The sequence below is a fragment of the Nycticebus coucang genome, chromosome 21 (assembly GCF_027406575.1).
Source record: "Nycticebus coucang isolate mNycCou1 chromosome 21, mNycCou1.pri, whole genome shotgun sequence".
NCBI classification, from domain to species: domain Eukaryota; kingdom Metazoa; phylum Chordata; class Mammalia; order Primates; family Lorisidae; genus Nycticebus; species Nycticebus coucang.
The window spans coordinates 61,466,414-61,481,031 of NC_069800.1; positions in this window are offsets into that span (position 1 = coordinate 61,466,414).

Below are 14,618 nucleotides of genomic sequence, written 5' to 3' on the forward strand. Positions count from 1 at the left end.
TGGCCTCCTTACCGCCCACTTATGAAGCGGCCTCCCTTCCCCTACAGAGCCCACTTCAAGGCATGGGGGACGTCATTCTCCCCTGTTTCTCTTCAGCCCAGGGATACTGGTTTTCTGCAAACAGAAGACATCGTTCTACTGCTAACATGCATTAACATTCTTTCCCCATAAGACAGAAAAATTTCAGTGGTGGAATGCATTGACCATTCAAGAAAATTTGCAGGAAGACAATTTTCTCAACTGTCTCTTCCTAATTGTGTGCCCTTATCTATTGCCGCTAGCTAGTTTTAGCTAATGACAGAATGATCTAAGGTGTCACAATTCCTTTTTTATTTTTGACAAAAGTATTGCACATTGTGTGTCTGTATATACTTAGGATATCTTTGGGAGGACAGAGGAGCATGTAAGAGGTCACCACCGGGGAGGGCGGGCTGGCCCGAGTCTGGGGGGGGTCTGAGGCAGCAGGGAGGGTGACCTTTTGTTGTATATCATTTTGTGAAGTTGGTAGGATTTAATCAGTGTGTGGTCAAAATAAATGAAAACTGCTCTCAACCCTGGAGAAAAACTAGGAAGGGTAAAGACGCCAAAAAGTAGTAACCACGAAACAGAAAACACACCCACATTATGTCATGTAGTTTCCCATTTTACAGATGAGGTCCTGGAGGATTGGTTAGAGGTAACCAAGCTTTTTAAGCAGAATCGCTTTCAAGGGTAGGGCTGGCAGCCTTCAAGGGCTGTCTTATGACCCCAATGCTATGCTGACCTGGAATGATAAGAACTTACATTACTGGGCGGCGCCTGTGGCTCAGTCGGTAAGGCGCCAGCCCCATATACCGAGGGTGGCGGGTTCAAACCCAAACTGCAACCAAAAAATAGCCGGGTGTTGTGGCGGGCGCCTGTTGTCCCAGCTACTCGGGAGGCTGAGGCAAGAGAATCGCTTAAGCCCAGGAGTTGGAGGTTGCTGTGAGCTGTGTGAGGCCACAGCACTCTACCGAGGGCCATAAAGTGAGACTCTGTCTCTACAAAAAAAAAAAAAGAACTTACATTACTGAGTGCTCCCTACATTCCAGCCACCGATGTAGACACTAATTTTTTCCTCCAAACAACCCTGGGAAGCATTATAACCCCCAATTTCCAGAAGGGAAACCGAGGCACAGAGAGGTGAGTTGCCTGCTCAACGTTCCTCACTTGGTAAATGGTACAGCCCAGATTGGACCTCCAGCTCCAGAGTTCTGTTCTTGGGAAACCCCAGCCTGTTCCTTCTGTGGGAATGACTGTGCCTCAGTTTCCCAGTCTTTAGGGTCGCTGTGAAGATGAATGCTTTTCCTCATGCTGAGGGCTAGGCCCGGCGCCTGGCAAGCAGGGAGCACTCAGGAGAGGTCAGCGTTTATCTCCTCTGTGCTGGGCAGCACGGAGTGACCTCTGGTCAGAAAGAGAAGGAGAAGAAAAGGAAGAGAGAGGGAAGGAGGAAGGATGGAGAGACGGAGAGAGGAGACAGCAAAGGCAAGAAGCCCCTCTGGGGTCCTCTGCCCGCTCGTTCCCCCCTGCCGCTCTCTACACAGCATGGAGAGGCAGGGCCGCGAACCAGCCCGGGAGCCCTCTTTGGTTCCATGTTGGCACCTGACTCCCAAACTAATGGGGGAGATTATAGGCTTTTATTTTATTTATTTATTTACTTATTTATTTATTTATTTGAGACAGAGCCTCACTATGTTGCCCTCGGCAGAGTGCCATGGCATCACAGCTCACAACAACCTCCAACTCTTGGGCTTAAGCGATTCTCTTGCCTCAGTCTCCCAAGTAGCTGGGACAACAGGTGCCTGCCACAGTGCCTGGCTATTTTTTTGCTGTAGTCGTCACTGTTTTTTGGCAGGCCCGGTCTGGGTTCAAACCTTCCAGCCCCAGTGTATGTGGCTGTGCTATGGGTGCCGAGCCCCTTATTTTATTTTGATTTATTTGTTTTTTTTGAGAGAGACTCTCACTTTGTCGCCCTTCATAGAATGCCGTGGCATCATATCTCACAGCAACCTCAAACTCTTGGGCTCAAGCTATCCTCTTGCCTCAGCCTTCCAAGTAGCTGGGACTACAGGTGCCTACCACAATGCCTGGCTAGTTTTTAGAGACGAGGTCTCCCTCTTGCTGGTCTCGAACTCCTGAGCTTAGGCAATCCACCCTCCTCGGCCTCCCAGATTGCTAGGATTACAGGCGCGAGCCACTGCACCTTGCCTTAGATTACAGGCTTTTACAGGAGGGTGCACGTATCTTGGGGCAGGTCTGGGAGCACTGGGGGCAGGTTGTGGGGGATGGTGAATCTTGTCAGGACGTCCGCACAAGAACCTCCAGGATCTCAGCTCTCTTGTCTTGCAGAAAATTCACCATTTCTGCAAATCAACTCAAAAGGCCCAGGAGTTAGTTCAGGGAGAGAATTATGCAGGAGTCATTGAAATTTGTTCAGTGAGGGCTGGTTACAAGAACATGTTGAGGGAGAGAAGAATAAGAGTCCAAGTTGTCTCCACGGTTCTTGTTCTGGGTGTCTGGAAGGCTGACTGTGATTGTGCATTAGAAGGGCCATTGATGGAATTAAAAACACCCTCCACCTTGGATATAGTGAATCTAAGGTGCCTCTGGCCATCCAAGTGGAAGCCAAGTGTGCGTATATTTTCTTTGTGTTTGCTTGTTTTTTTTTTTTTTTAACCTAAGGATATATCTTGAGATCTTTCTTTCTGTTTATCCACAAAGAAATGCCTCATTCTTTTTTTGTAGTGGCCTATTCCCTTGTATGCATGGGCCAACTTATTTAAGCAGACTCAGGCACATTTCCAAATGCTTAGATGAATGAAACTGTCTATAATGGTTGCTCTTCACTGAAGTGAGTGCCTGCTAATTTTTAAGTGCTTTCTGAATGCCTGCTCCTGAGAAGAATGACTTCCCAAGGAGGTGATTTGATAAAGCGGTTCACGGGCTCTAGTTTCAGAGTCTCACCCTGTGTGAAGTAGGGTTGCCCTGATACCTAAAGAGACAACCCAGCAAAGCCCCAAGTGAAATATTTCAAACGGGCATCATGCACGCTGTGTCTTTGCTACCGTTTCTCACGTAACTATGTTGCAGAGGCCTGAGACGTGAAAGGTGTTTTGTGGGTACCAGTTTCATCTTCCCTGGAAAATGGCTTACCTGGTGCAACTAGTCCTTGTTGGAGGTTCATAATCCTTATTAGCACATTGAATGCTCTGATAAAATATGCAGCCAAGACAGTTCTGATTACTTGAGTGTCACCCAAATGTCTTTGAGGACATCACTTCTCCTTCTCCAACTGCTGTCAATATCTCAGGAAAAATACCACAAATACCAGGTTTGCATTGTCTTTGCAATGGGTGATGCCTTCTTCACCTTCAGGTGGAAACTCTTGACTGTTTTTTTTTTTTTTTCTTTTTTCTTTTTTTGAAGACAGAGTCTCAGTCTGTTGCACTGGCTAGAGTGCCGTAGTGTACTAGCTCATAGCAACCTCAAACTCCTGGGCTCAAATGATCCTCCTGCCTCAGCCTCCTGAGTAGCTAGGTGGGACTATAGGTACCCACTACAGCATCCAGGTAATTTTTCTTTCTTTCTTTCTTTCTCTCTTTTTTTTTTTTTTGCAACAGGGTCTTGCTCTTGCTCAGGTTGGTCTCAAACTCCTGCGCTCAAGCGATTCTCCTGCCTCGGCCTCCAGAGTTCTAGGATCACAGGCATGAGCCACCAACCTCATTGGTCGTTTGAGTATCCAGGTTTTTCCCCATTTCTTGCTTGGAGATAATAAAATACCAGATCACCAGGCACTGGCTCTTTGGGGCTCCCAGCTATCCCCCACCAGCCCTCTATTCATCCCGTGGGGAACCGGGGCACAGAATGCAAATTAATAGCATCCTATCCAAAGAGTTCCCTCCAGGGTGGAATAGGGGCTGACTTGGGCTCCTCAGGAGAACGTTCTCACCTGGGGGTCTTCTGCAGTGTACCTTTGGGAGTCAAAATGTAAAGCAAATAACCTTAAAAATTTAGTCATGCAAAGAAACTTTTTGGGGGATGGGAATATTTTAAAACTCGATGTGATAGTTATTTATTATGCTACTGCAGAATTTGTTAAAAGAGAATTGCACACCAACTGTGGATAAATGTTATGGCAGGTAAATTCTACTTCAATAAAGTTGTTTTAAGTAAACCAACAAGGGAAAAAAATCCACCCACCCCTGTTCCTGGGCCTTCAAAAATGGTCTGGTTGACCTCTGCACATCACACGTGATTCTGTGACCCGCCAGAGGAGCCCAGGCAGGTGAAGAGAAAGTTCTGGATTTTCTCCTGCAGAGAGGTTGAATTCAAAGTAAAATGGTGAGAACTTCCAGTGGAGCTGGATCTGATCAAATGACCACTCCCCAAAGAGCATAGGTCATAGGTGGCCAGAAGTGCCTCAGCTGGCTCTTTGCTATGATTTTTGGTTGGTGGTGGCTTCTAAGGAACAACAATTGCAGTAATTGGGGCTCTCAGGAATGGCTGGCCTGCCTACCACCCCCACCGGACCTCTCCTGGTCTGTGGCTTCTAGCTTCCAGAACACAAACGAGTTGACTTGGGTTCCAGAATTCCTGTCAGAGGCTCCCTACTGGAGCTAAGGTTTCTTTTGAAATCATTTAGATGCTGTTCCATAAGAAAAATTGATGACTGCAGTGTAAGGAAAGGACTTCGCTGTTGATAATCGGAATGACCCAGCTTTCTCCCACCTCTCCCCTTCCCTCTTTTAGCTCATCCAAGCAGTTTGTAGGCGCGTCTCCTCTGTGCCAGGCCCAGTGCAGGCCCCGAGGATGCCGGAGAGCCAGCCACTCTCTTCTTGCCTGGAGGTTAGGCCCATGAGGGTGACACCCTTGCCCACATCAGCCCCTCTATCCCACTGTCCCTTCCCAGAGTGTCCCATGACTGGGCTTCACACCTACCCCATTCACAGCAAAGCATACATGAGCCTTCCTGACTGATCCTAGAATTTTAAAATCACCTTTCAGGAAGTCTCTGCAGACTCCACATTGTCAGCCCTTATTTATTTATTTATTTTTGAGACAGAGCCTCAAGCTGTTCCCTGTGGTAGAGTGCTCATAGCAACCTCCAACTCCTGGACTCAAGCAATTCTCCTCCCTCCGCCTTCCAAATAGCTGGGACTACAGGCGCCTGCCACAATGCCTGGCCATTTTTCGGTTGCAGCTGGCATTGTGTATGTGGCTGGAGCCTTAGTCGCTAAGGTATTTATTGGACCACCTCATTTTTAGCATAATAACATTGATGTTAGTGAATAACACTGATGGGTCTCCTGCCATGAAGGAGACAGTTTAGCAATGATGACAGCTACAAGCTGTTACTGTACCTATGACCTTTGCCCTTTGCCTCTACTGCCATGGCATCCCAGGTTTGAGATCATCAAATAGCGAGTGGGAGGGTGGATACCACCCAGCCCACCTCCTGTTACAGGCACTGAAATACTCAAGCCTCCCTGCTGAGAGCCTGGTGGCCCCACCCTGCAAACTTCACTGAGAAAAGCTGGAGAATCCTCCTGTCTTGTCAGGGTGGGGAATGGATACATTTGCATAAGAAATGAAAATCCTATCTGGGCCCCTGCCCTTCCTAGAGATTGACAACTCCCTCACAGTCCTGGAAAGGAAACTGGAGAGTACTGGTGGGGGCTGGGTACTGCTGACCAGGCCAGCTGGGCTACCTGGAGGAGTTGCCCTTAGAGTGTACCTGGAGGAGTTGCCCTTAGAGTGGACACTTGCCAGATGACAAAGACCTGCCATGGAAAGTGAGTGGGAAAAGCATTCCTGGCAGAGGGAACAGCATATGCAAATTGCTGAGATGGGAACCAGCCTTGGCCCATATTGAGCAGCCATCTGGCAGGTAGGGTTCCTGTGCTGGGTGGACAACGGGCAGGCCTTGGTAAGGCGGATCCTTGTGGGCCAAGGTATAATCCTTGTGTGGACTTAATCCAGGGAGCACTGGGGAGCTGCTGGATGGGTTGGGAGTCATGTTTCAGATTCCCACTCTCAGGCGGAAGATGGATAGAGACTAGTAAGGAGCCCAGCTGATGCCTCAGTAGAGAATTAAGGAGTGGATGGGGCTAGGGGTCATGGTGGTCATGGGCATGTACACAGTAGGTGCTTCATAGACTATTGGGAGTTGATGCCTTCAGACAGATATTTACGTTTCAGGAACCATATAGGGGTAACCTGATGGTGATGGGCCCCTTCCACACACACACACACACACACACCTGGTGCCCATGACAACTGCTTGGCCATCTATCTCGGGTGGGGGCCAGTTCCATTTACTTCCAGTCTGTCATTAATGTTATTTATTTATTTATTTTTTTCGTAGAGACATGGTCTCACTTTATGGCCCTAGGTAGAGTGCCGTGGCCTCACACAGCTCACAGCAACCTCCAACACCTGGGCTTAAGCGATTCTCTTGCCTCAGCCTCCGGAGTAGCTGGGACTACAGGCGCCCGCCACAACGCCCGGCTATTTTTTGGTTGCAGTATTTGGCCGGGGCCGGGTTTGAACCCACTGACTGAGCCACAGGTGCCGTCCCATTAATGTTATTAATGACATTAAAGTGTCATTAACACTTTTGTCTAATACAATAAAAATGCATGACTTCAAAAAATTAAATGGAAAAAGTCCATATTAAAAGTCTAAATCTTTTATTGTTAGACTCGACACACATGATCTTTCAAATTGCTTTCAAAGTGGTGAATACTGCCTCTCCAATTTTGTCCTCTCTCTGGAGTCCAGACAAAAGTCCAGAGCTGGCCACCGGCCCCCAGACCCCACATTTGAGCAGTCTTGCCTTGACTTAGAGCCATGGTCTTCTGTCCTCAGGGCAAGAATCCAAGGGATCATGATGTGCAGTGGAGAGGGGCAGGAGGAATGAGAGTTCGGGGGAAGGACTCACGTAGTCAGGGGTGTGATCAGTAGCCTCCCTGATCCTCCCCTGCCCGGCCACTGCTGGGCTCAGGGGTGATGAGAGGCTATTTGGAAGGGAATGTGCAGAGAATGCTTGAGGTGGGGTTCACCTAGCAGGCCCTGGTGGTAAGACAGACTCTGTTTGAGAAGCCCCCTGAACTCCTAAGAAAAGTATGTTCTTTTTTAAAAATTGTTTTTATTTATTTGTTTACTTATTTATTTTTTTGAGATAGAGTCTCAAGCTGTCGCCCTGGGTAGAGTGCTATGGCATCATAGCTCACAGCAACCTCCAGCTTGGGCTCAAGTGATCCTCTTGCCTCAGTTTTTCTATTTTTATAGAGTCAGGGTCTTGCTTTTGCTCAGGCTGGTCTCAAACTCGTGAGCTCAAGCAATCCACCCACCTCAGCCTCCCAGAGTGCTAGGATTATAGGTGTGAGCCACTGCACCCAGCCAGAAAAGCATATTCTTTAGGAGGGAAATGAGTTGATTCTGTGTCCTCTGTCCCTGTCTCAGAGGGACCCTTCCTCAGAGACATTGGGTAACTGTGGGCAGAGTGTGGACCCAAACCTGGGAGAAATCTGAGCTCAAAATGAAAAGCAGAAGTGAAAGACCATAAGCTGCTGATAAAGTAAGAAATGATACGTCTCTACTGGTGTAAATCAATCAATAAATGTGGAGAAGGGACAGCTCTTCCACACACTAGGATGCCAGTAAGCAATGTGGCTGATGGTGGAATCGGATAGCCACCGTAGGCCGTTAGTGACAGGTTTCTCCCACCAGACCCAGGACAAACAAGGAACCAAGGAACCTACCCTCCCTGGGAGCCCCTGGAGGGAGTAGGGCCCTGCTGACACCTTGATTTTAGACTCTGATTTCCAGAGCTATGAGAGTTTTTGTTGTTTTAATTTGCTAGGTCAACCCGGGCTAGCAAACTAGGATAATAGAGAGGGTGAAGTTGGAGAGTAACAAACAGTCGCATAATCTCAAAGTTCCTTCCCAGGGGAAACAGAGACAATGTCTTGACCTGGGGGCCAGCGCTGATGCGTGGAGGAGGGAGGACCCGGCTCTGGTCAGTCTGCCTGAAGGCAGAACCAAGTCTCACCCAGAGCTGCCCCCTCTGAGGTGTCGGCAGGAGCCCGCATGCCCCAGGTTTCAGGAGCACGTCCTCCTCTTGCGCAGTGTCTCGTTCCAGTTGCAGACATCTGGGGCCACAGGTCAGAGTGAGGTCCTGGGCAGGCACAAGCACAGGACAGGCACCTGATGTTCCCTGTTAACCAGAAGGAGACGCACACGTGGAGCGCAGTATGCTCTGCAGGAGGGCTTCCCAGTAACCCTGCATGCTCCCCAGCTTTGCAAGGGACCCAGACAAAGGTCCAGAGCATGTCTGTTCCCAAGTGCACAGGGCCAGTGAGCAGCAGAGCCGTCTTCCCATCTGAGCTGGGTCGGGGAGCTCTGGGGCCTTTGGGAGCAGGGAAGGGCTCTGAAAAGCCTTTCTTCCGGAAGGTGCATTCAGGCAACGTGTCTTTGCAGCTAGGGGTGAATCTCCATGGGACCACAGAGGTGGCAAAGGGTCAGATGACTCCATACCCTTTGTTGGATGCTCACTTTATGCCAGAAACCCTGCCAAACAACTTTCGTGCATTATCCCCTTGTTTTTGATGCTACAGTTATTGTAGCCGCCGTTTTGGCATTTCACCATACCCAGCTGCCACCGGGAGCCATGTCTTACCCCATGGAAGGGAAGTACAGTAAAGCCCAGGTGCAGTTGCTCTGCCCGTATTACTGATGTCCCTGAGATGCCAGCTTAGGTGTGCTAGGTATAGATTTTTTTTTCCCTAATTCACTTTATTTATTTATTTTTTGAGATAGAGTCTCACTTTGTTGCCCTTGGTAGAGTGCCCTGGTGTCACAACTCACAGCAACCTCCAACTCTTGGGCTTAAGTGATTCTCGTGCCTCAGCCTCCCAAGTAGTTGGGACTACAGGCACCCACCACAACGCCCGGCTATTTTTTTGTTGCAGTTGTCACTGTTGTTTAGCTGGCCCTGGCTGGGTTTGAACCCGCCAGCCTCGGTGTCTGTGGCCAGCACTCTACCCACTGACCTACGGGCACCAAGCCTTCCTAATTCACTTTAAGATGAACATAGTGCTATTAAAATGCAAATTAAAATAGTTATCAGAATACTGTTTAAAATATTTGTGAATGATGTAGATGCTGGTTCTCAAAGTTAGCTGCTCAGTGGAACCACTTGTGGAAATTCACAAAATCCTGATTGGGGGCACCCCAGCAGATTCTGAAGAATGGGTATGGGATGACGCCTGGGACGAGGAGGTTTTGGAAGATTCTTCTAGGGCAACCGGGGTTGAGAATCCTACAGTTGACAAAGAGGCATGAACCAAGGTCAGATCTTTACAGAGGATGAGGAGGGATCCCCTAAGCTCACTCCTACTCCACGAAGGCTCTTGCCCACCCTGCTCTCTCCTTTGAGAGTCAACAAAGTCTTGATGACATGCTCAACCATGGTCTCACTTGCTAATTGCCCCTCAAGGAGATTACAAGAAGGTGGCTAAAGGGAATGGTGTCCCCACATCATTAGGGGAAAACACGAACCACAAGGCTGTGAGCAGCCCAGGTCATAGGAGGCACTTAGTAAAGACAGAAGCTGGTTGATTAGGCGTTGAAGCTGCGCACCATGCTTGGCTGCTTTCATGGGATTATCATGCACTCCCAGAAATGCTGATTATAAACCCAACCAAATGTCGAAAATGTCCCTTTTCAGGTTTCCTGAGGAATGGAGCTCAGTGGCATCTCAGGTATTCTGGAGGTCATGGAGCTGTTTCCTGCCCTGAACCGTGAGCATAGGAGCTGGGAAGGGGAAGACGCACTTCCTACCTGCAGGAGGGGACGGCGCCATGGGAGGATGTTGGTGGCTTTGCTGTAGACTCACTATGTACCAGGCCTGGAGCCTGCACACATTTTCTTATTTAATCCCCACCCCTCAAATCCCTTTATGTCAAACCTAGAGACAGAACTCTCATTTCCCAAGCTGGGTCAGAAGCTCTGGGGCATGGAAGCATTTTCATTGCTGTGGCTAGAATGGGTCTGGTGTGTGGCGGGTGGCCAGGACCTATCTGGAGGAGTGAGTTACCCTCAGTAGGTGTTTGTCGAATCAAACTGTGTCCACCCCAAATACACATGGTCAGGAAGCGGGCAAGATGACGGCTACATCTGTGTGTGCCCAGACCTAGTCTGGGCTTGGCCAGTCTTTCCCAAGTGTAACAGGGCAGGCGGGGACGGAAGCCAGACAGAAACTCTGTCCCTGGTGGCTAGGGTGGTGGTGCAGTTGGTGCCAGGAGTTGGGGTTTTAAGCTCTTGCCTTAAAATTCCTGAGACATGCAGAGACTAGGACACAGAGGAAGCGTGGGAGTCCGGGGAGGACTTCGGGCTAGGGCAGGGGTCATCTGTTTGGCAAGTCTGGCTCCATTTGGAACTGTCCACATGGCCAGAAGGAGGAAGAATGTGTTTCTGCCTTTAAGAGATTTATCAGTTGGAGTTTGGAGACACTATTCTGGACTGTTACTTTTAATTTTTTAAATTTCTAGATTGAGGGGGTCATGGTGGCTCATGCCTTTAACTCCAGCAGATTGGGAAGCAGAGGTGGGTAGATTGCTTGATCTCGGGAGTTTGAGACCAGCCTGAGCAAGAGTGAGGCCCCATCTCTACTAAAAATATAAAAATCAACCAGGTGCTGTGATGGATGCCTATAGTCCCAGCTACTTGGCAGGCTGAATGACAGGACCTCTTGAGCCCAGAGTTTGAGGCTGCTGTGAGCTATGATGCCACAACACTCTACCCAGGGTGACAGTGTGAGACTCTGTCTCCCCCCCCAAGATAACTAACTAAATAAAAATAAAATAAGTTTTCTAGATTAAAAAAATTAGCATCGCGGTAGAACAAAAGGACAGATTTGCTGGAAAGTAAGTTTCCTTTTCCACCCTGTTCCTGTTTTCCTTGGAGGCAGCCACCATTATCTGCTAACACTTTCTTTCTAGAAAGTCTGTGCAAATATAAGCATGGTACAGACTCCTTTTTTCTTTTTCTTCTTTTACTTTGTGAGACAGAGTCTCACCTTGTCACCCTGGGTAGTGTGTGGCATCGTAGCTTACAGCAACCTTAAACTCTTAGGCTCAAGTGATCCTCTTATCTCAGCCTCCCAGGTAGCTGGGACTACAGGACAGGGTCTCACTCTTGCTCAGGATGGTCTTGAACTCCTGAACTCTGGTGATACACCTGCCTTGGCCTCCCAGAGTGCTGGGATTACAGACATGCCAACCTCAGACTCCTTTTTTTTACTACAAATAGGCACACACTTTGAATACTTCCTTGTACTTCATCTATTTTCTTAAAATAACAAGACTTACAGATCTGTTATCATTTCCATGGCTGCATACTATTTCACTGTATACATGTATCAATTTATCAAATGTTTGACATTGGCATTTTGTCCTAATAAAAATTATGCTGCAGGCAGGCGCCTGTGGCTTAAATAGTTGGGGCGCCGGCCACATATACCGGGGCTGGTGGGATGGAACCCGGCCTGGGCCTGCTAGGCAACAATGACAACTACAAAAAAAAAATGGCCGGGCGTTGTTGTGGGCACCTGTGGTCACAGCTACTTGGGAGGCTGAGGCTAGAGGATCACTTAAGCCCAAGAGTTTGAGGTTGCTGTGAGCTGTGATGCTGGGGCACTCTACCGAGGGTAACACAATGAGAAAAAAAAATTATTCTGCAAAGAATCTATCTTGTACTTATGTTTCTAAAAATATAAGAATATATGCACATTCAATTATATAACTGTATGTATTATGTAGTAGTAGGAGTTCTAGAATAAAGGGCATGTGCCTTTGAAACTATTGTAGTTATTGCCAAGTTGCCTCTCTTAAGAGATTATATTGATGTTTGTTGCCAGAAATCTCATCAATATGACTATTTCTGCCAACCTTATAAAGACATATCAAATGTTTTGATATTTATAAATATGATAGATAAAAATGACATTTCTTCAGTTATGAGGTCGAGAACTTTTTCATATATTTATTTTTAATACTTGGAAAAATTTTTTTATTAAATCATAGCTGTGTACATGAATGCAATCATGGGGTATAATGTACTGGTTTTATATACAATTTGAAATATTTTCATCAAACTGGTTAATATATATTTGTTTTTATTTTTGTGAGTAGCTTGTTTGTGCTCTTTGCTCTTTTTTTTCATTTTCTTTCTTTTTTTTTTTTTTTATAGAGACAGAGTCTCCCTTAGTTGCCCTGGGTAGAGTGCTGTGGCATCACAGCTCACAGCAACCTCAAACTCTTGGCGTCACAGCTCACAGCAACCTCAAACTCTTGGGCTTAAGCGATTCTCTTGCCTTAGCCTCCCAAGTAGCTGGGACTACAGGCGCCCACCACAATGCCCGGCTATTTTTTGCTTTAGCCAGCCTGGGCTGGGTTTGAACCCACCATCCCTGGTGCATGGGGCCAGCAGCCTACCCTCTGAGCAGGAGCCACCTTGCTCTTTTTTCTTATTGTATTTTTTTTCCATAATGATTTGTACTTATGAAGGAGATTAATGCTTTATCTGTCATACCACATGGGACTACACACCTATTTAGAGGTCATAGGGTAGGGAAGGAGATAACCCTAGAATGATATGGGAGCAAAGACAAGGGGCCCACCATGCTGTATGAGTTTGCATAAATCCAGAAGACTTTGGGGAGGACGTGATTGGGAGACCGAGTTTTACAGGACGAGGTGGAGGCAAATGACGTTTCAGTAGAGTGGATTTTATGAGCTGAGTGTCATGCAGGAAATGGTGTGTGTGTTGGCAGGAGGTTGGGGAATGACCAATAGTTCTGTCATCGGAGGGCAGAATGGTAGAAGGGGGTGGCACGGCAGTGGGAGATGACGTTGAAGGGCAGTTATGAAGTCGGGTCACTTTCCGACTTCTGGAAGGGTTGGAAGTAAATGATCAGATGATCAGATTTGCATTTTAAGAACACTATTCTGGCTGCCTCTGTAGATTGGATTGCAGGAGAACAAGATTAGAGAGGGAAAACCAGTCGGGATACTATTGCAGCAAGGAGGTGGTAGTGGCCCAGGCAGGGGAATGACATGACACTAAAGCTATTCGTGCTTTTAGGCAGGATTAGCTGAGCTGGTGATTGGACAGGTGCTGAAAACAGACAATCTGTCCCATTTCTCTATGGACAGTGTGGGGGGTCATGAGAGGTGGACATTGGTGGGGATGAGAAGAGGTGAGGAGAGGGCTGAGGCATGCGGAGTTGGGGGAGGCTATTCCAGGGTCCTCTGCACAGTCCATGGATGTTCCAAAGGTTCCTGACCTTGGATTGGACATATTTAGGGGTATCTTCCCAGCCCACGTTTACTCCTCTGAGGCCTACCCTCCTTTCCATGGGCATGGGAAGAGTCCAGCCAGGTGACTTTGCCTCTCCTTGGCTACTTGGATCAGGTGCAGACACCTGACTCAGAGGATACCATCAGAGCCTCTTTTCTGGAAATTTGGGATCTGAATGTGGAGACACTGGGTCAGTCGGCTATGGGACCAGGGCTCAGCTGGCCTGTCCTGTGAGCTCCAAGTGGCTGCGTTTGTACGGTGTGTGACTGGAACAGAAGAAGTGGAAAGGAATCAAGTGAGGTCGCTGGACAGAGGACGTGAGGACCTCTGGTTCTACACTGACCCTGCTCAGGCATCCCAACAAGGCAGGAAGGGGATAAAGAGGTGCACGTACCCGGGCAGAACTGGGAGGGAAGTGACAGCACATCGAAGATTGGGATGATTGGGAGCAGGAAATGGAGTGGACAGATGACAACAGGTTTAGCATTCTAGATAATTCCATGAAGTTAACTTTGTGGGGCAGAGGGAGTAAACACATTCATTTCTAACCCAGAAATGGTTAGAAAAGTGATGTGTCAGGGGCCACCGGGGTAGACGTGTCAGCGACTAGAGGGTTTGTTGAAAGCTCTTATGACAGGCAGTCAGACTCTCAGAGCTCCCCCATCACTCTGGGCAACTGGGTGTCCACCATTTTTTATCCTAGGAAAAGACCGGTTAAGGCTTCCTTTAAAGGTTGGGGCCAGAGGAACCTAGATTTAGACATTCCAACGTAAACAGTGATGTTGGTCACAGACTGAAAAGAGGGGATTGGGCAGGTTGGGTCACACTTGTAATCCTACCACTCTGGGAAGCTGAGGTGGGCGGATTGCTTGAGCTCAGAAGTTCGAGCCCAGACCGAGCAAGAGTGAGATCCTGTCTCTACTAAAAATAGGAAAACTAGCCAGGTGTTGTGGCAGGTCCTTGTAGTCCCAGCTACTTGGGAGGCTGAAGCAAGAGGTTGCTTGAGCCCAAGAGTTTGAGGTTGCCATGAGTTATGATGCCACTGCACTCTACGCAGGACAACAAAGTGAGACTCTGTCTCAAAAAACAAAACAGCACAAAAACCCAGGGAATTTCAGGGAACTCCACCCATTGGGCAGTGAAATGCCCAGCATCTTCCCAGCTCAGCTTCTAGAATGTTGGCAGCCAGGAGCTCAAGTTTGGAGGATTCTTCTCAGGCGGATTTGCTAGATAAAATG